The sequence below is a fragment of the Thalassophryne amazonica genome, chromosome 17, assembly GCF_902500255.1.
Source record: "Thalassophryne amazonica chromosome 17, fThaAma1.1, whole genome shotgun sequence".
NCBI lineage: Eukaryota > Metazoa > Chordata > Actinopteri > Batrachoidiformes > Batrachoididae > Thalassophryne > Thalassophryne amazonica.
Window position 1 is genome coordinate 75,953,576 of NC_047119.1, and position 22,183 is coordinate 75,975,758.

The following is a 22,183-nucleotide window of genomic DNA, read 5'->3' on the forward strand; positions in this document are numbered from 1 at the left end:
TGCTGATGTCGCAGTGAACAGTGACATGCTGGATTAAAAAGACGAGTTGAGGTAAATGTATTATTAAAATGTGACCTGGTTTTTGGGACTACGTGGACACTGTGTTCAGTGAATCATCAATAACTTCTTATGCCAATGATGGTGTGACTGAGAACTGTCTGTTTTAAATGTCCCTTCTTCTTAGAATGCCACCATGATTCCAGAGAAGGACCATGCCTCTATTAGGTGTGGGGACATTGACCATGATTCCACAGCATGACCATTCTACTTTAGATTTGGGGATCTTGACCATGACTCTAGAGAAGGACCATGGTCCCTTTAGCTGTGAGGACATTGACCATGATTTCAGGGGACCATGCCTCTATTAGCTGTGAGGGCAGTGACCATGATTACAGAGGAGGACCATCCCTCTATTAGGTGTGGGGACACTGACCATGATTCAAGGCCCTGTCACACCTTGATTTAGCCAGTGTATGCTGACGGTATTAAAAAATGGTGGCGTACATCTAAGTTATGGGTAAGTTAAGAGTATGTTGAAGCTTGCTGATATACGTCCTAATAGAGCACCTCAAAAATCTTGGGCATGCTGAAATTTTCAACGTATGCCAGCGTGACGTCAAGGTGTGACAGCTACATTCACTTACTAGGCATACACCTGCATATGCCAGCATTTTTAATACACTGGGCCTACGCGGGCTAAATCATCAAGGTGTAACAGGGCCTTTAGCTGTGGGGACATTGACCATGATACCAGAAGATGACCATGGTTCTTTTAGCTGTGGGGACATTGACCATGATTCCAGAGGAGGACCATGTCTGTATTAGCTGTGGGACATTGACCATGATTCCAGAGGAGGACCATGTCTCTATTAGCTGTGGGACATTGACCATGATTCCAGAGGAGGACCTACCTCTATTAGCTGTGGGGACATTGACCATGATTCCAGAGAAGGACCATGCTTCTTTAAGACGTGGGGATCTAGACCATGACTCTATACCATGGTTCTTTTAGCTGTGGGGACATTGACCATGATTCCAGAGGAGGACCATGTCTCTATTAGCTGTGGGACATTGACCATGATTCCAGAGGAGGACCATGTCTCTATTAGCTGTGGGACATTGACCCTGATTCCAGAGGAGGACCTGCCTCTATTAGCTGTGGGGACATTGACCATGATTACTGAGGAGGGCCTTGCCTCTATTAGGTGTGGGGACATTAAGTGGGGACATTGACCATGATTCCAGAGGAGGACCACACCTCTATTAGCTGTGGGGACATTGACCATGATTCCAGAGGAGGGCCATGCCTCTATTAGGTGTGGGGACATTGACCATGATTCCAGAGGAGGACCATACCTCTGTTAGCTGTAGGGACATTGACCATGATTCCAGAGGAGGGCCATACCTCTGTTAGCTGTGGGGACATTGACCATGATTCCAGAGGAGGGCCATGCCTCTATTAGGTGTGGAACATTAAGTGGGGTCATTGACCATGATTCCACAGTATGACCATGCTTCCTTTAGGTATGGGATCTTGACCATGACTCTAGAGTACGACCATGGTCCCTTTGGCTGTGGGGACATTATCCATGATTCCAGAGAAGGACCATGCCTCTTTTAGCTGTGGGGACCTTTGACCGTGATTGCAGAGAAGGACCGTGCCTCTTTTAGCCGTGGGGGCATTGACTGTGATTCCAGAGAAGGACCATGCCTCTTTTAGCCGTGGGGGCATTGACTGTGATTCCAGAGAAGGACCATGCCTCTTTTAGCCGTGGGGGCATTGACTGTGATTCCAGAGAAGGACCATGCCTCTTTTAGCCGTGGGGACATTGACTGTGATTCCAGAGAAGGACCATGCCTCTTTTAGCCGTGGGGACATTGACTGTGATTCCAGAGAAGGACCATGCTCTTTTAGCTGTGAGGACATTTGTGGTTTTGGGCTTTTCTTTCTTCTTGTGGATTTTGGGTGGATGAGGGTTTCCTGGGTTCTGGGTTGACTATGTGTCTCACAGAATGTACAAAAAAGCATTTGAAAAGGACCTTGTGGTCACGTCTGTGTGTCGCGGGACCTCATCTCTGTAATCATTGAAATTAAAGTACGTTTTAAATGACTCCTGCTTTCTGCTGGAGCACATGGTGCCACGTATCTCGACTGGTTATTGATCGAGTAGCTGTTTGGACACGGGCCTGGCAGGACCACAGACTGCCTCTGTCGTGTACACGGTCTGCGTGATGTCACTACTTGATGTCTTCTGCAGACTATCTGGGTGTGGCCACGTTGACAGTGCTGAGCTCACTACGTCACTGTGAACTCATGAATGCATAAAGGGGCGGAGCATGGGTGTCTCCGTGTCTGATGAAAGAAGCCTGGACACGCCCCTCTTACAAGCTAACCACCTAAGCTAACAGGCTAACCTGGGTTCTGGTGTTTATTAAATATTTTTGGTTGTCCTCACTGTTTACTTTGTTGTGTACATTAAAAGTTATTTCTCAGTAATCATGCATTAAGTGGAGCTAACAGATGTAACTATTGATAGCTGCTAAAAGTGTTAATACTATTAGCATATAACAAATAAGACAAGAGTATGTCTCTGTGTGAATATTACAGCAGAGACATCTCAGATGATCTGTGAGGACATTTGTCCACAAGACTGATTATTCCATGTGTTTGTAATAAACAGTGGTGGGCACAGTTCCGATAATCCGTTAACTATCAAAGATAATGTTTTCATTATCGGACTATCTTTTTAGATAACTTTAAAAATCATAATCGGACTAATTATCTTGCGATAAATTTTTGTCCGATAATTTTTAGACCGATAACGTGGTAAATAAAGCTGAACAGCTACAAATATTTATAAAACTTAAAATCAGTTGAGCACCTACCTGTTAAATGTTTCATAGCTGCTTTAAGAAGAAACCACTCTATCCTCTGCAGACAAAGGAGAACTGGTCCCCCCCCCCAAAAAACTCATTTCTTTTAACCCCATACTAACTAACGTGTGGGCAGTATCACCCATGTCATCCAGAGGTATACATTTTTAACTTACGGTTCAACTTTTAACCAAACTAATGTCGGAGTTATTTAAATTAATGTCATATCTGAAGTTTTATAAAGTGAAAATATCAGATATATGTTTTAGTTTTAAAGTAATGCGCTAATCTTTAAGGTTTTAGTGTGGATATATGCTGTGCCCAGCAGTGCATTATGGGTAGGATAGGGTAATAGTACGTTCCAAACATGAGAAATGCATTTGAGACACTCTGATCAGGCTCTACGGACAACAGCATTAAACTCTAGTGCCTAAAACTCTCCTGAATATATTCTCTGGGTTTATAGACGTTATTGTGTCTGCGTTTATTAAATTCCACGCATCTTAAATGTAACAGACACGGATTATCTGAAATTTTGTTTTGGCAAGTTTTCACGGTCTCTACTGCCATCTACTGGCCAGTAGTGTTCATGGCAGTATTGGCCCTGAAGCTGGGCCCTACGGAACCTGGGAGAGGTCACTTAAAGTGCTATTTGTTCTGGCCATGATAATTTGTGCGCACGTTTTCCTTTAATTGAGCCCATGAATTAATAAAACGTGCTCTCAAATTAATAAAACATGCGCACGTTTTCCTGGCTGTGATAATTCGTGCGGAACGTTTTCCTTTAATTGAGCCCTCAAATGAATAAAACGTGCACACTTTTTCCTTTTGTTCAAAATGAACTTCATAATATGACCTAAATTGTCAGAGAGTACGCTCGCTGTTTTGATGAGGATGTTGACGGCAGCGGCAGCCACAGAGCTCCGTGGCCACTGAGAGAGGACTGAGAGAGGACTCGGATTCTCGGACTCTCCGTACCCCCGGAGGCAGTGAGCGAAGGGAGAGCACGCGCATTGTGTTCTGCGTGTGTCTGTTTAATCTTCTTGCACAGAAGAAAAAAGTGAGTGTTTACACAGGAGAGAAAAGTGAGAAAATGTTAATGCTTGTTTGAGAAAAGTGTAAAGTGTGTAGTGAGGGGTTTTACAGCCTTAAACATCCATAATAATTGTAAAATATAGCGCTGATTTCGCTTATCGCGGGTTATTTAGAACGTAACTCCTGCGATAAACGAGGGACCACTGTACATCAGTTTAATTGTAGCGTGCCTGGCAACCTTTTTTGAGCCGCGGCACCCTTTTTATATTTACAAAATCCTGCGGCACACCACTGTCGTGTCACGTGTCACGCACCACTAACTCGACTGTCTCTACACGGTGCGTTAGCACGTTAGCAACACGTGCGGTACAGATATGAAACATAGTATATACTATAGTCATGGAGCTGTATATAAGAACTAGAGAGCGCAGTCCCATTGCTGCACACTAAACGAAAACGTCCCTTCATGGACAGCGACATGACGCTCCTAACCGGGCAAAATATTGACGAAGTACCCGGATGTTAATGCATTTTCAATGGAGATTTGCGACTGAACACACTCAGAAAAATGCTTGCAAAATACGTGTTAAAATGTCATTTTGACCTGGATATTGAGCCAGTAAAATTAAATTACATTAAATTATGTCAGGAAAGTATTAAACTTACTCTGACACACACACATTCTCAAATATTAGTGTTGAAAGTTACACGGATCTGTGCTGATAAGCTACGCTGCTCGGCTGAGCTGCTGCTGTTCAACGCAGTGGCTCCTAAAACCATTAAAATACATATATATTATATTTTTACACAATTATCCTTTATTGACCGAGTTTCATTCATGAAGTCAGCGCGGTGTGTGTGTGTGCACATCTCTGTGTGTGGCAGCACAGCGCGGGTCATTAATCTCATTATTTAAAAAAAAAAAAAAAACCTCCCCAGTCTTGTCGAACAATTTTTAGTCACTAACGACAAGAATTTTAACTAGACATTGGTCTAGCAGTGGAAAATATCAACTAGATAAGTGAAATTAATGATCCGTGTCATCGGGCGACACAGGTACGGCAGGAGATACAGCTGTTTATCATCCAAATATCACGGTCAACGTGACAAGAAGAACCAAAACCACTTACTTATGGAAGGAAATATTGTCTCCCTTGTTCCTCCGTTTGTGACTTTGCCAACATGCGCAGCTTTCCGGCATATTCCACCTGTTTCTTGACGAAACTAAGTGAACTTCTATTCACACAAATCACTAACTTGCTCGGAATTAAAATGCCTCAGTGCTACTGCGCGCTTTGCTGCCATCTACTGGAATAAAAGAGCATTACACCATCTGCCACACTATTACAGCACATACACCCGATAATGGTGATATTTGATAATTGCCACGGCACCCCTGACCATCGATCACAGCACCCTAGGGTGCCGCGGCACCCCAGTTGAGAATCACTGCTCTAAGCAATCAGGTAAGCTGTTTGACACTACACCTTACACTGCTACATTCAGGTATTCTTACAGACGGTGAAAAATTACATTATTTGTTTTTATTCCACATAAAAACAAACAAACAGAACTTAACTATTTATTCTCCTTTTACCTGTGCCCACTACTGCCCCCAGGTGTCCACAAAAAAACTGTTGGAAATAAACCAAAATAATAAAGACTTGCTATTATGTAAAGCAATTAACTAAACAAATAACTAGCAAAAGTGTCATTTTTACTAATTACAGCAATACAATTTCAGCGTAGAAGGGCGCCGTTGCTTACAAACAAAGGTCGATCCGATGGTCAAAATGTCCAGGATTTTTGTCAGACACAGGTGGCAACAGAACAGAGCTGAACACACCCAGTGAGCTAAAATAACCGCAGGTGGTAATCAGCAAATCAGGGACAGGTGTGCATGGAAAGCACCAGAACAGGGCGTGGCAAGAGAAAGAAACACCCAGCAAGAGAAGAAGCCAACCATACCCAATGAAACACAAAAAAATAACGAACAGCACAAAAAGAACAACCCAGAACACCAAGCAAAACTCAAACCGTGACAGTTGATGGTTTGGGAAGAAGGACTAATGAAAATAACTCAGAACAATCGGAGAGAAAGAGTCTAACCAAATACCAGCATTACTGAAAGCAGCCAAAGATAACGATATGTCATTGGGATGGTTATGAATAATTTTTTCTGTAATAGTTAAAATTTTATTTGCAAGGAAAGTCATGAAGTCATTACTAGTTAAAGTTAAAGGAATACTCGGCTCAATAGAGCTCTGACTCTTTGTCAGCCTGGCTACAGTGCTGAAAAGAAACCTGGGGTTGTTCTTATTTTCTTCAATTAGTGATGAGTAGTAAGATGTCCTAGCTTTACGGAGGGCTTTTTTATAGAGCAACAGACTCTTTTTCCAGGCTAAATGAAGATCTTCTAAATTAGTGAGACGCCATTTCCTCTCCAGCTTACGGGTTATCTGCTTTAAGCTGCGAGTTTGTGGGTTATACCACGGAGTCAGGCACTTCTGATTTAAGGCTCTCTTTTTCAGAGGAGCTACAGCATCCAGCAGCATACAGCAAGTTGTCCTCAGTGAGGATGTAAAGCTATTGATGAGATAATCTATCTCACTCAGAGTTTAGGTAGCTACTCTGCACTGTGTTGGTATATGGCATTAGAGAACATAAAGAAGGAATCATATCCTTAAACCTAGTTACAGCGCTTTCTGAAAGACTTCTAGTGTAATGAAACTTATTCCCCACTGCTGGGTAGTCCATTAAAGTAAATGTAAATGTTATTAAGAAATGCTCAGACAACAGGGGGTTTTCAGGGAATACTGTTAAGTCTTCAATTTCTATGCCATATGTCAGAACAAGATCTAAAGTGTGGTTAAACTGGTGGGTGGACTTTACATTTTGAGCGAAGCCAACTGAGTCTAATAATAGATTAAATGCAGTGTTGAGGCTGTCATTCTCAGCATCTATGTGGATGTTAAAATTGCCCACTATAATTATCTTATCTGAGCTAAGCACTAAGTCAGACAAAAGGTCTGAAAATTCACAGACAACTCACAGTAACGACCAGGTGGACGATAGATAATAACAAATAAAACTGGTTTTTGGGACTTCCAATGTGGATGGACAAGAATATGAGTCAAGCTTTCAAATGAATTAAAGCTCTGTCTGGGTTTTTGATTAATTAATAAGCTGGAGTGGAAGATTGCTGCTAATCCTCCTCCTCGACCCGTGCTACGAGCATTCTGACAGTTAGTGTGACTCGGGGGTGTCGAGTTTAAACTAACATATTCATCCTGCAGATTTTTACTGGTTATTGGTGAGAGAGAAAACTGACCCACCTTTCGTCAAAAAAGTGACAGCTGCCAATCAGAATCGACTACGTCACTAAGCCCCGCCCCCTCTATGACGTCACAGCCAATCAGAATCTGATGTCACTATGTCCCGCCCTAAGCCCCTCCCCTAGTCCCGCCTCCAAGCCCCGCCCCTTATGACGTCACAGCCAGTCATAATCAATGACGTCACTATGCCCCGCCCCTAAGCCCGTCTCCGAGCCCCGCCCCTTATGACGTCACATCCAATCAGAGTCGATGACGTCAGTATGTCCCGCCCTAAGCCCCGCCCCTGGCTCCTCCCTTAGCCCCACCCCCCAAGCTCCTCCCCTAACCCCGGCCCTTTTCTGTTTTTTAATTCGTAAATTAAAGAAGGGAAAAATAGCCGTCTCTCGGCTGTAAGTCTTTGCAGCAAGACGGTCAAATACCCACGCATAGAGCCGCTCGCGGAAACATGACCCCACGGCTGTAAAACCTGTTGCAGACGCTAACTGTGTCTGTGTGAGTGCGTGTGTGGGGTGTGTGTGTGGCGTGTGTGTGTGTGTGGCGGGACACCCGCTGAGCGGAGATGCTGCCCGAGGTGATGAACCCGAAGAACAATAAACAATGCTCCTTATCACTCACGCCAGATGATGTTTTCTTTAAGATATTAGCCGAGCTCATGGGGCGCGGGACACCCGCTGAGCGGAGATGCTGCCGCGAGCCCGAACAATCAACAATGCTCCTTATCACTTACGTCCCTGGGAACGAGTCAGCGAGCATTTCCACTACGACCGGTGAAGAGTGAAGATGCCTGGACCCCAGCTATGGGTATAAAATAGAATAAATTTTGCGGAAAAAAATCCTGGAAAACCATGTTGTTTAATTAAGTTTTCTTGTCTTCGAGCAGAGTGCGAAAACCGCATCAGCTTTCAGGGTAAGTGATTTAAGTAATCTGTTTTGATAGAAATGAGTGTTTTTAAATGATGCACGCCGTCTGAAACTGTCTTTTTTGTTTTGTTTTGTTTTTTTTGTTTTTTTTTTAGACAAAACCACGCAGACGGTCCAGAGCGCGTTCGGACCCGTCCTCGGTAATATATTTGAAATAGTACAGAATATCCGCTTGCGAGGGTGATGCTTTGTATTCATTTATTTATGTTAATTCTAGAAATCAAGTCAGAGCCCCCTGAAGAAGTTCGAAGGCTGGAACCCCGACTTCACCACGCAGATGTAAGTACAGCGATCGAGATTAAATCACGGTTAAAACTCTGGAATAACCCGATTTTTTCTGTCACAGCCCATGGAGAAGCGGGTCAGCGGGAGAGACCCGTAAAACGATCCGCGGATGTACACGGTAAGGAGTCGGAGTTTATGTATTTATTTATTTTAAATATTTAATAACTAACGATTTTCTTTTTTCAGCACGCGGTGGAGGGAGGAGACCGTCTATTTTCCACCGACACGCAAGGCTCGAAGATATTCTGAGCTGGGATTAACCTCATCACGCAACTTTCTTGAAAATGTGTAGTCTGTTTTTTTTTTTTTTTCTCTCTTATTCCGATGGAACGACGGAAGTCATTTGAAGAGGTATATAACTGAATTTCTCGAGGTAGATTCTTCCTGCTACAGATTTTAAAAGATGGAAGGAGAGAATTCACATCGGGAAAATAACTTCGGACGTGTATTGGATTTAAACGCTTCAATAATCGACTCAGCGGGGAGCGCTCCTGGAGCAGATGGCCCATTACCCGAGGCGTTAAATTCGCCGCCTCGAAATAACATCGAGTCCGGAGAGAGACTTTTAAGCCGTGTTTGTTTAACACCGTTAAATGAGGCTCTTAACAATTTAGCGGCTGAACGAGAATCGGAAGAAATTAACCCCTACATCATTTCTACGATTAACGCTATAAATTCGACGGTCCAGTCTGATACTGAAGAGCCCCCTGACCCCCGCAACCCCGCCTCCAGACGAGTCCGGTCCCGCGGCGTTGAACCAGGTACGCCTGACTCCGTTAAATAATGCCGTAAACTCCTCGCGTGTGAAGTTAATCCTCACGTCCAATCCGCGGTGGATGAATTAAATCAAACGCCTAACGACGCTCGCGTGTTTTCACCTTTAAGAAGTCCCCGCGCATTGCGCGCGGAGAAGAGATTTTAAACAGAGCTCGTTTAACCCCGATAAACGCGGCGATCTCTGTTTTGATGGAAGGCGGGGATGATGCACGACCGGGGTCCAGCCGACACTCTCCCATGACGGGCGGTGGGGCTGCTAACGTCATCAGGAGACCTGCTTTTAACAATATCGAAATCAGGCTGCCTCTAAATTTCCAGCACGCCGACGAAATTCCCGACTACGCGGAATTTTACCGTAACGTCGTAGGGGCTCTTCATAACTCGGTCGAAAAGGCTTTAACACACGCCAGGGCCGGGGACTTTATCCAAATGGAGATTCGTGGGGACTCAGTCTACAACGAGGCCGCTTTGATCAGCTCATATAACGACGCTGGTGATGTGACGGGCTTCCAAAATCTGTTAGAACGATTGATAGCAATTGTGAAGCAACTGGGAGTGAGATTGCATCAGAATTTTGGCTCTCTGTTGGGACTGTTTACACAGAGACTGCTACCTGCTGCTTTGGACTTGAATTAACAGTCTTTTCAAGACTTTTTTACTTTTTACCTTTTTACTTTTTTTTTTTTACTTTTTTACTGTGCTCCAACGCCTAAGGAAGACCTCAACGGTCGAAACATCGCGACGGAGCACTTTATCAGCTAACTTTCATCAGCGTTGGCAAGCTAACTAGCTTGCTAACGCTTTCGTTTTTTATTTTTTTTTTTTTTTTTTTTTTTTTTTTTTTTTTTTTTTTTTAGCACTGTTGTCGTGCGTTATCTGTGCTGCTCCACAGCGTGTTTAGTCGACTTTTATTTTATTTTAGCACCGTTGTCGTGCGCGCTGTGTCGTGCGTTGCCTGTGCTGCTTCATGGCCTGTTTGGTGCCTTGATTGGGGCACTCCTTCTGCTGAATCACCTCTAAATTATTTACACATTATTCACTTTGTGTGTTTTTAGGAATCCGCTAGGTTGCGTAGCTACTAGCTCTTAGCGGTTTAGCATGGCGGCTTCTCCTGTCTCTCCCGCACTTTTCTGCTCTGGGTGTGAAATGTTTAGTTATTCCTCGGCTCCTTTAGCAGTAACGGTACTTGTAATAAGTGCAGCTTATTCGTAGCTTTGGAGGCCAGGCTGGGCGAATTGGAGACTCGGCTCCGCACCGTGGAAAATTCTACAGCTAGCCAGGCCCCTGTAGTCGGTGCGGACCAAGGTAGCTTAGCCGCCGTTAGTTCCCCCCTGGCAGATCCCGGGCAGTCGGGAAAGCAGGCTGACTGGGTGACTGTGAGGAGGAAGCGTAACCCTAAACAGAAGCCCCGTGTACACCGTCAAGCGTTCACATCTCTAACCGTTTTTCCCCACTCGACGATACACTCGCCGAGGATCAAACTCTGGTTATTGGCGACTCTGTTTTGAGAAATGTGAAGTTAGCGACACCAGCAACCATAGTCAATTGTCTTCCGGGGGCCAGAGCAGGCGACATCGAAGGACATTTGAAATTGCTGGCTAAGGCTAAGCGTAAATTTGGTAAGATTGTAATTCACGTCGGCAGTAATGACACTCGGTTACGCCAATCGGAGGTCACTAAAATTAACATTAAATCAGTGTGTAACTTTGCAAAAACAATGTCGGACTCTGTTGTTTTCTCTGGGCCCCTCCCAATCGGACCGGAGTGACATGTTAGCCGCATGTCTCCTTGAATTGCTGGCTGTCTGAGTGGTGTCCAAAAAATGAGGTGGGCTTCATTAATAATTGGCAAAGCTTCTGGGGAAAACCTGGTCTTCTTAGGAGAGACGGCATCCATCCACTTTAGATGGAGCAGCTCTCATTTCTAGAAATCTGGCCAATTTTCTTGGATCCTCCAAACTGTGACTGTCCAGCGTTGGGACCAGGAAGCAGAGTTGTAGTCTTACACATCTCTGCAGCTTCTCTCCCCCTGCCATCCCCTCGTTGCCCCATCCCCGTAGAGACGGTGCCTGCTCCCAGACCACCAATAACCAGCAAAAATCTATTTAAGCATAAAAATTCAAAAGAAAAAATAATATAGCACCTTCAACTGCACCACAGACTAAAACAGTTAAATGTGGTCTATTAAACATTAGGTCTCTCTCTTCTAAGTCCCTGTTGGTAAATGATATAATAATTGATCAACGTATTGATTTATTCTGCCTTACAGAAACCTGGTTACAGCAGGATGAATATGTTAGTTTAAATGAGTCAACACCCCGAGTCACATAACTGTCAGAATGCTCGTAGCACGGGCCGAGGGGAGGATTAGCAGCAATCTTCCATTCCAGCTTATTAATTAATCAAAAACCTAGACAGAGCTTTAATTCATTTGAAAGCTTGTCTCTTAGTCTTGTCCATCCAAATTGGAAGTCCCAAAAACCAGTTTTATTTGTTATTATCTATCGTCCACCTGGTCGTTACTGTGAGTTTCTCTGTGAATTTTCAGACCTTTTGTCTGACTTAGTGCTTAGCTCAGATAAGATCATTATAGTGGGCGATTTTAACATCCACACAGATGCTGAGAATGACAGCCTCAACACTGCATTTAATCTATTATTAGACTCTACGGCTTTGCTCAAAAAGTAAATGAGTCCACCCACCACTTTAATCATATCTTAGATCTTGTTCTGACTTATGGTATGGAAATAGAAGACTTAACAGTATTCCCTGAAAACTCCCTTCTGTCTGATCATTTTTTAATAACATTTACATTTACTCTGATGGACTACCCTGCAGTGGGGAATAAGTTTCATTACACTAGAAGTCTTTCAGAAAGCGCTGTAACTAGTTTAAGGATATGATTCCTTCTTTATGTTCTCTAATGTATACCAACACAGAGCAGAGTAGCTACCTAAACTCTGTAAGGGAGTTAGAGTATCTCGTCAATAGTTTTACATCCTCTTTGAAGAAACTTTGGATGCTGTAGCTCCTCTGAAAAAGAGAGCTTTAAATCAGAAGTGCCTGACTCCGTGGTATAACTCACAAACTCGTAGCTTAAAGCAGATAACCCGTAAGTTGGAGAGGAAATGGCGTCTCACTAATTTAGAAGATCTTCACTTAGCTGGAAAAAGAGTTTGTTGCTCTATAAAAAAGCCCTCCGTAAAGCTAGGACATCTTTCTACTCATCACTAATTGAAGAAAATAAGAATAACCTCAGGTTTCTTTTCAGCACTGTAGCCAGGCTGACAAAGAGTCAGAGCTCTATTGAGCTGAGTATTCCATTAACTTTAACTAGTAATGACTTCATGACTTTCTTTGCTAACAAAATTTTGACTATTAGAGAAAAAATTACTCATAACCATCCCAAAGATATATCGTTATCTTTGGCTGCTTTCAGTGGTTCCGGTATTTGGTTAGACTCTTTCTCTCCGATTGTTCTGTCTGAGTTATTTTCATTAGTTACTTCATCCAAACCATCAACATGTTTATTAGACCCCATTCCTGCCAGGCTGCTCAAGGAAGTCCTACCATTATTTAATGCTTCAATCTTAAATATGATCAATCTATCTTTGTTAGTTGGTTATGTACCACAGGCCTTTAAGGTGGCAGTAATTAAACCATTACTTAAAAGCCATCACTTGACCCAGCTATCTTAGCTAATTATAGGCCAATCTCCAACCTTCCTTTTCTCTCAAAGATTCTTGAGAGGGTAGTTGTAAAACAGCTAACTGATCACCTGCAGAGGAATGGTCTATTTGAAGAGTTTCAGTCAGGTTTTAGAATTCATCATAGTACAGAAACAGCATTAGTGAAGGTTACAAATGATCTTCTTATGGCTTCGGACAGTGGACTTATCTCTGTGCTTGTTCTGTTGGACCTCAGTGCTGCTTTTGATACTGTTGACCATAAAATTTTATTACAGAGATTAGAGCATGTCATAGGTATTAAAGGCACTGCGCTGCGCTGGTTTGAATCATATTTGTCTAATAGATTACAGTTTGTTCATGTAAATGGGGAATCTTCTTCACAGACTAAAGTTAATTATGGAGTTCCACAAGGTTCTGTGCTAGGACAATTTATTCACTTTATACACGCTTCCTTAGGCAGTATTATTAGACGGTATTGCTTAAATTTTCATTGTTACGCAGATGATACCCAGCTTTATCTATCCATGAAGCCAGAGGATACACACCAATTAGCTAAACTGCAGGATTGTCTTACAGACATAAAGACATGGATGACCTCTAATTTCTGCTTTTAAACTCAGATAAAACTGAAGTTATTGTACTTGGCCCCACAAATCTTAGAAGCATGGTGTCTAACCAGATCGTTACTCTGGATGGCATTTCCCTGATCTCTAGTAATACTGTGAGAAATCTTGGAGTCATTTTTGATCAGGATATGTCATTCAAAGCGCATATTAAACAAATATGTAGGACTGCCTTTTTGCATTTACGCATATCTCTAAAATCAGAAAGGTCTTGTCTCAGAGTGATGCTGAAAAACTATTCATGCATTTATTTCCTCTAGGCTGGACTATTGTAATTCATTATTATCAGGTTGTCCTAAAAGTTCCCTAAAAAGCCTTCAGTGGTTCAGAATGCTGCAGCTAGAGTACTGACGGGGACTAGCAGGAGAGAGCATATCTCACCCGTGTTGGCCTCTCTTCATTGGCTTCCTGTTAATTCTAGAATAGAATTTAAAATTCTTCTTCTTACTTATAAGGTTTTGAATAATCAGGTCCCATCTTATCTTAGGGACCTCGTAGTACCATATTACCCCATTAGAGCGCTTCGCTCTCAGACTGCGGGCTTACTTGTAGTTCCTAGGGTTTGTAAGAGTAGAATGGGAGGCAGAGCCTTCAGCTTTCAGGCTCCTCTCCTGTGGAACCAGCTCCCAATTCAGATCAGGGAGACAGATACCCTCTCTACTTTTAAGATTAGGCTTAAAACTTTCCTTTTCGCTAAGGCGAAATATGGAGCGCCTTGGGGCAACTGTTTGTTGTGATTTGGCGCTATATAAGAAAAAAGTTGATTGATTGATTGATACAATCGAATTCCAACTTTTTATCCGCCGAGTCTCTGGAATTAGTGGTTCAAGTCATCCGCAACCAGAACGGCGCAGGGAAGCGCAGAATAGATGACCTCCTCCATCACGAGGTTCTGAGGAAAAAATCCAAATGCCTTAATATCGTGTATAATCCTGACAACAGTTTATGTTTCGCGATAAACCTCGTTCAGTTATTGAATCCTCATCTGAGTACGCACGAGGCGGAGCAGCGCGACTGGCGTTAAAAATAGCCTTGGATTAACGGAAGCTACGCCGGTAGCATTAGAGCAGGTGGGAAAATTTGAAAACGTTCTGGGTTGTAAAATTGTGGTGTTTTTCAGAGCCGAAGGGGAGAGAAAGCTGACAAAATTCCAGACAGGAATACCGGCGCAGCGAAAACTCTTTTCGTTTTTCTGTTTAATAATCATTTTTACGGAATCATCGATTTAAGAGATTTTTGGGGGTGAAATATGTATGTAAGTTTTGCTTTGAGGGGTACAATAACCACGCCTCCCATAATTGTCCGTCATATTTGTAAAATTTGTGAATCCACGCAGTGTTACGAGAAAAATAACCCTGTATTCTGCAGCGAATGTAACAAGGAGGTCGCTCTCCCACCTGTTACAGCCTGCATAAACAGCCGAAGTATCGTCCTTCCGCCGGTAAGTTCGTTAATGTGTGTGATAACAGAAAAAAAATGCTCTCGATGTAAACGCGAGTATTACATAGCGTTTTCTAAAAACAGCGCTCCGCACGTGTGTAATCAAAAGAGGTGTCATATATGCGGCGAGGCTCTCCAGGAGCCGAGCGAGGGTCACCTCTGCTATATGACCCGCTCAAAGCTGAAGAGACGCATTCAGAGAAATATGTTTTTTATGATTTTGAAACGTATGTCGAAATAACGGGAACACGTACCGTTTTACGTCAGCGCTGTAACAAAGACGGGTGATTTTGGAGCGCATGGGGGACAGATGCGTAGCCCGCTTCTTTAAACATTTTAGAACGAGAAAATTCAAAGATACATGTCATCGCTCACAACTCAAAAGGTTTGACGGCTATCTGCTTCTAAAGTATTTAGTCCAGCAGGGCGTAACCCCCGCTGTGATTATAACCGGGAGTAAACTATTACTCATGACAGATGCCACCTTTAAACAGAAATATATAGATTCGTTATCTTTCCTTACAATGCGCTTATCTCAGATGCCTAAAGCCCTGGGAATCTGGCTGAAAGACGAAATCGTCCGCAAAGGTTACTTTCCGCACCTGTTCAGAAAAAATCTGAACTATGTCGGTCCGTACCCGGACTCAGCGGCCTTACGGGTCGCAAATATGTCAGAGGGAGAAAGAGAGGAATTTAACGCGTGGTACGTGCGGAAAAAAAACGCAATTTTCGATTATTAAAGCCGAGGCCGTTATGTAGTTGTGATAACGATACAAAAATTCTGGCTGCAGCCTGCTCCAATTTATGTCTGAATTCATCGCTGAAACACTCGTGGATCCTTTTAACCTGCGTTACAATCGCCTCGGCGTGTATGAAAGTCTTCCAAACTAACTTTCTTGCTCCAAAAATGCTGGCGATCCCCTCCGCCGACAATTATAGAACGAGCATAAAAATATTCGGACGTGGCCGATGCAATGGTTAGAATGGGTTGCTGAGACGGAAACATTATCATTGATCATGCTCTAAACAGGGGCGAGAAAAAATAGGAGGTTATTATGTTGATGGGTATGCCCGGATTGACGGCGGATAAAAGTGTGGGAGTTTCTCGGGTGTTTTTTACCACGGGTGTGCAAGGTGTTTTACACAGTACGAAATAAACCCTCTCACAAACACCTCATTTGGAGAGCTCCACGCCGCGTGTCAGAAAAAAATAGCCTTTCTGCGGGCTATGCCGGGCGTCACCCTCAGCATAATTTGGGAGCATCAGTGGCTTGAAATGAGGCTGAGGGATGAGAGCGTTCGGTGTTTCCTCGCCCGCAGGGGGTTACCGCCGCCCCTCGAACCTCGCGACGCTTTATACGGCGGTCGGACTTGCGCGGCCCGTCTGAGGTACACCGCTAAGCAAGATGAGACGGTCTATTACGTCGACGTGACCTCGCTGTATCCTTACGTTAACGTAAATTTCACATATCCCACGGGGCATCCGGAAATTATCGAGAGAAATTTCCGAGACCCCAGGACTTATTTCGGGCTCATCAAAGCCATCGTGTACCCACCCCGGGGGCTAAAATTCCCCGTCCTCCCACACAGAACTCTTCACGGTAAACTGGTGTTTACTCTGTGTCGCACCTGCGCTGATGAAAATAATCAAGCTGCAGCGTGCACACACAGTCAGCAGCAGAGAGCTCTGTCTGGGACTTGGACGACCCCGGAATTCCACAAAGCTCTGGATACAGGCTATGCTGTAGCTAAGATTTTTGAAGTCTGGCATTTTGAGGAAAAAAGTGATAAAATCTTTGAGGGGTACATAAACACCTTCTTAAAACACAAGCAGGAAGCCTCTGGTTTCCCTCCCGAATTTGATAAAGACCCCGAGAGCAGAGAAAAATATATCACGGACTACTGGCTGAATCAGAAGATTCGTTTAGACCCAGAAAAAATCAGTCACAATCCGGCAAAACGACAGATGGCTAAGATCTGCCTCAACTCCTTCTGGGGGAAATTCGCCCAGAGGGCAAATCTGATGCAGACCGCGCTCGTTAAAAACACTGACGATCTGTTCAGGTATCTGTTTTCTGAAGAGTACGAGGCACATATCTAACATTCCTCAGCAGTCAGGCGGCTATGGTTCAATGGAGGTACGGCCCGCGGCACGTCAGCCGACCGGGTAAAACCGTCAATATTTTCATTGCGGCGTTTACAACGGTGTACGCGCGTTTGACCTTGTACGGTTTTATGGAGGCTGTGGCAAATCCTGACAGGATTCTGTATTATGATACCGATAGCCTGATTTACGTTTGTAGGCGGGGTGAAACCCCGCTGCCTACCGGTAATTATCTGGGGCAGCTCACCGACGAGTTGAACGGCGACGTCATCACAGAGTTTGCAGCGGCGGGACCTAAAAGTTACGCATATAAAACCGCACGAGGTAAAACGGTCATGCGTGTGAAGGGGATCACTCAAACCCACGAGAGCTGTCAGAAAATAAACTTTGACAGCGTCAAAGATCTGGTCGAGGGTTATATAAAAGATCCCGCCCTCGCTGCATCTATCATAACACCGCAGCAGGGAATTAAACATAAAAGCAGTTTCAGTTTGACAAACGTGTCATTTCAAAAATCCTTCAGGGTGGTGTATGACAAGCGGCGTCTTTTAAAGGACGGGGAAACCGAACCGTTCGGATTTTGAAACATGTCTCACTCTGGAAATACGGTGGAGATTGACCCCAGACTTCAGCTCCCATTCTCCTGTCTCATCGTTGGACCGAGTGGTTCGGGAAAGACTGTGTTTGTGAAAACATTGCTGGAAAATTGTAGCCACGCTATGAGATATGTGCCTGACAACATTGTATGGCTGTATACGTCTGAACAACCTCTGTATTCTGACTGAAGAATAAAAATATTAAATTTGTAAGAGGACTCCCTGACTCATTTCTGGACGACAGCCTTTTCCCTGAAGGTCAGAGCCATCTGGTATTTTGGACGATCTCATCTTTCAAGCAGCGGATCATCCTGAAGTTGTAAGAATTTTCACCCAGTACAGACATCACCGGAATATGAGCGTCATCATGATCACACAGAACGTGTTTCATAAAGGGAATACAGTCGAACCATCAGTTTGAATTGTAATTATATGGTGCTGTTTAAAAATCCCAGAGACAAGTTACAGATGAACATTCTGGCTCAGCAATGTTTCCCGGCAGAAAACAATTTTTTTGGAGGTTCTTGATGATGCTACGAGCGTACCTTACGGGTATTTTTACTGGATTGCACGCAGGAGTGTCCAGATCAGTTCAGACTGAGATGGGGATACTCCCGCATGAGTGGCCCACAGTTTATTACAGAAAGATAAACGGATATGAGCTCTCTTTTAAAAAGGAACGTCCCGCTCTTGAAAGCGCTAATCAGAGCCGGGGCGAGGGAGCGTCACCACAGCCTGAAGACCTTGCAGGCCAGAGCTTCTGAAAACTTATCCGAGATCGCTTTGAATATATTAAAGGGGATATCGCCTTGAGCGACTCTCAATTCCATGCCTTGAAAAAAACTAAAAGAGTTTACGTCTTCTGGCCGACAGAAAAAACCAGTTATAAAAAAGAAGCGGGGAGCGTTGATTCAGTACGGGCGGCTTTCTCCTACCTCTGCTCACCGCGGCCTGCCCGTTATAACGAGTCTAATAGTAACCCAGAGGATAATGGCGTTCAAAGCAGCGCAAAAGATGTTTTTACTCACTCCACAGCAGATTGGTTCAAACTCGGTCCATTCCGTTCTGCCGAGCGGAAATAACATCAGACAAACGGCGGAAAAATGATTTAGACTCGCGAATGCGAGGTATACTGGAAGAACGTACTCACTCTCCTTATGAAAAAATTAAAAGTATGAGGCTCTGCTGCAGCGCTATTTAACCCTGATCAAGCAGGGGGAACTCGAATCATGCGTTTCACCCCCGCAAGAGACTCGCGTCGCTAAGCAACCTGAGGAGGAGGAGGAGGAGGATGAGACTGTGACAGAGGTCCTGAAGAATATCCCCTCCAGAGAGCGTAGAAACGCTGAATATATTATGAGGAAATTATCGATGGGTGATACGCGCTGGAGTCCGTCGGGGGAATTTATTTACAAGGGGAAAGTCGTGAGGGGGTCTCACGCCATAGATCTTATGAAATATCTCGGATCCTCGTTCAAGAAATCGAGCCCCCCTACAGGCTGGGTGAAGTTCCTCAATATTTTACAGGAGCGGAACATTCCGGTGGCGTGCGTATCAAACCCACAAGCCCGCGAGCAGTTTCAGAAGCTTAAAAAAGGCCGGAGCAGCTCGCCGGATGAATCCCTTCTTTTAACCGATTCGCCGGCCAGGAAGAAACTTAAGAAAAAAAAAGACTTCCAACGCTGGGAAGGTTTTTCACCATAAAAGGAGGGTATCGAATTAAAAACTGACTGGATATTATGATCAAGATTCTTTAAAATACATCGCAGTCAGTCACGTTTTTGTATATTGTTACTAATAAAACACCGACTGAAACTCATCTCCGGCCTTCATCACTTTTATTCGGTATACGGTTTAAAAAACAACTTTCAACACTTCTCTACTTAATAACAACGATGCAAAAAAAAAGAAAAACATTAAAGGTATGATCGGGGGTGCATTTTCTACACATCCGGAACATTTTTCACAAAAAAAAACACATAAAAAAAAAATCAAAGGTCAAAGCTTCTTTCTACGTTTAAAAACGGGGGTTTACATTATGCAAACGCGATAAAACTTTAAAGGTATGATCGAAAGGCCGCTCTCACACATCCACCCCGTTTTCAGGCGAAAGAAACAAAAAAAATTTAGGATCAAAGATTAACACTTCTTTCTGTACTTAATAACAATGTTTTAAAGCGTGCAAATGCGATAAAACTTTAAAGGTATGATCGGAAGGCCGCTCTCACACATCCACCCTGTTTTCAGGCGAAAAAAAACATAAAAAAAAATCAAAGGTCAAAGCTTCTTTCTACGTTTAAAAAACGGGGGTTTACATTATGCAAACGCGATAAAACTTTAAAGGTATGATCGGAAGGCCGCTCTCACACATCCACCCCGTTTTCAGGCGAAAAAAACACATACAAAAATTAAAGGTCAAAGCTTCTTTCTACGTTTAAAAAACCGGGGGTTTAAATTATCCAAACGCGATAAAACTTTAAAGGTATGATCGGGAGAGCGTTCTAAGACGGGGGTTACATTTTCACACGGAAAAACATAAAAAAATAGGAACGCTGGTTAACACAAGCCGTGACAATATTTAAACTCATGCAGAGGCCCTGCTAGCTGGTTACAGGAGGTATTGCAGCTTTTCTTAAGGCAATAACGATATCTTTTCACAAAATCAGAAACCAAATCATCGTTCGCGATAGTATTTTCGGAGTATAAAGACACCACGTCCCGGTACGACTTCCCACTGGCTCTGTTATACAGATAATACACGCAGTGTTGTACGCATACGTCGGATAACTCGTGCTGAAGCTGCTTGTTGTGATACAGAATGTTTTTAACATCTGGGAGATTCTCCAGATATCGCAGGATGCTTTTAGGGTAGTAATCAAAGTCCGGGCTGAGGCCGAGTCAAAAAATGTGGCTCAACCATTTTTTTCAACGGTGAGCGCTAACCAGTGTTCCCCCGGTAAATGTCTAGGGTGGGTGTTTACAATGAAATATACGGGAGGGCCCGGCTTGATCCGGAATAACTCGTCAGACGCAAAAACACCGGCAAACAGGTCTCCTATTAAGCCCCTCATAACAGCGTCCAATTCCAGGGTGTTCATCAGTAAAAATCCACAAGGACCTGTCGCTTGGAATTAATCTCCAGGAGAGAATCGTAACACGCGTACACTATCAGCGTGGTGGTATGCGGAGTCGCGACTCTGAATCTCATTTCAAGTCGCAGGGTGCCTGTGGAGACGGGGCTCAGAGCGCCGCTGTCCTCCTCCGGGTTTAAATTGAAGACGTACAGCGCGTAGCCGTGCGCAAAATCCTCCCGGTCTATACAGAGAGGGTGGTCTTTGAGGTGTCGTCCGGTCGCGGTGTAGAGATTGTAAAACTCCCTGACAGAGAGTTCGTTGTTAAATTCAGGCTGGAAAGCTTTAGCCGGCAGCTGTCTCCCGTTTTGACTGAGTGCGAGGTACTCCAGGTCATAGTGTGCAAATTCAAACGGGGACAGATCTCTTCTCCCGCTGAATGCATTGTGATTCACCATACCCAGAACCACATATTTGGGCATGGTTCCTAAAAACAGGTTCTCCTGGTTGCATATCCTGGAGTTCTGGGGGATCACAACGTTGACGTGACGTTGATTCGTGATAACGGGTACACGGCGTTCCCTTTCATGAGAGCTGCGGAGTGACCCAATCTCACTGCAGGGGATACGGTGACTTTCTTAACGAATAGGGACGCGCCCAGAATTTTCAGCTTGAAAGTGGAGGCCGCCAGCCCATCAGGCAGAAAGCATCGCTGGCTCGAATTAATTTAACTCTTAGATCAATGTTATTCAGAAGAAGCCTCTCGCAGAAAAATATGTCCATGTGCAGCGGACCCTGAACTTGAAATTCACGTGATTCGGCGCTAAAGCGCGCTCTGCTCACGAGGCCTTTATTCGGGCCCACGTCATCCACAGCGGTCGAATTGTGCTGACCCGGGGTGTCCTTGTAAAACAAACCGCCCGTGAACTGCGATTTCAATGAAGCGGGCGAAAAGTTCAGCAGCGTCTCAATCATTGCCCTGTACGGGTGCGTCGCGCTGGACTGGGAAATCAGCCGGTCACCCAGAGTCACGTCGACTTGTGAGAAATCGTATTGAGAGGATAATTTATGACGCCCACGCGGGCGTCATTAGCCAGGTCAGTCCCGTCGGCGTTTGTAATTTTCATTCGCAGATAAAGCAGCGTATTATTGAGGTCTAAATACCTCTCACCGTCTCCGGGGATAAAAAACTCGATAGGGCCCATGTCCGTCAGGGCTGATAATGGGCTGACTTCAACGTATTGGCTTTGCTCGATGGACAGCTGGGTCCCGGGGACGGCGAATAAATCCAATTCGCTCATGGTGCATTCGGAGGAATTATTTCGCAAAAGAGACATTGTTTAAGAGAAAATATCCCCGGACAACCTCCTCTTCTTATGCTTCCTTCAAACTGTTCTGCTTTTTCCGGGGTTTTTTTCGCTTTTTAACCGTTTT

The 22,183-nt window shown here is 44.1% G+C and overlaps 1 long non-coding RNA gene across 1 annotated transcript; it reads right to left on the reverse strand.

Annotated features, from left to right (window-relative positions):
- Positions 1–1,220: 1,220 nt before the first annotated feature.
- On the reverse strand, positions 1,221–20,804 carry LOC117528996. The gene is made up of 3 exons (XR_004565917.1): positions 20,791–20,804; positions 9,916–9,922; positions 1,221–1,356 (listed from the first exon to the last, which is right to left on the reverse strand). It is a non-coding gene; the product is annotated as an uncharacterized LOC117528996 (long non-coding RNA).
- Positions 20,805–22,183: the final 1,379 nt, after the last annotated feature.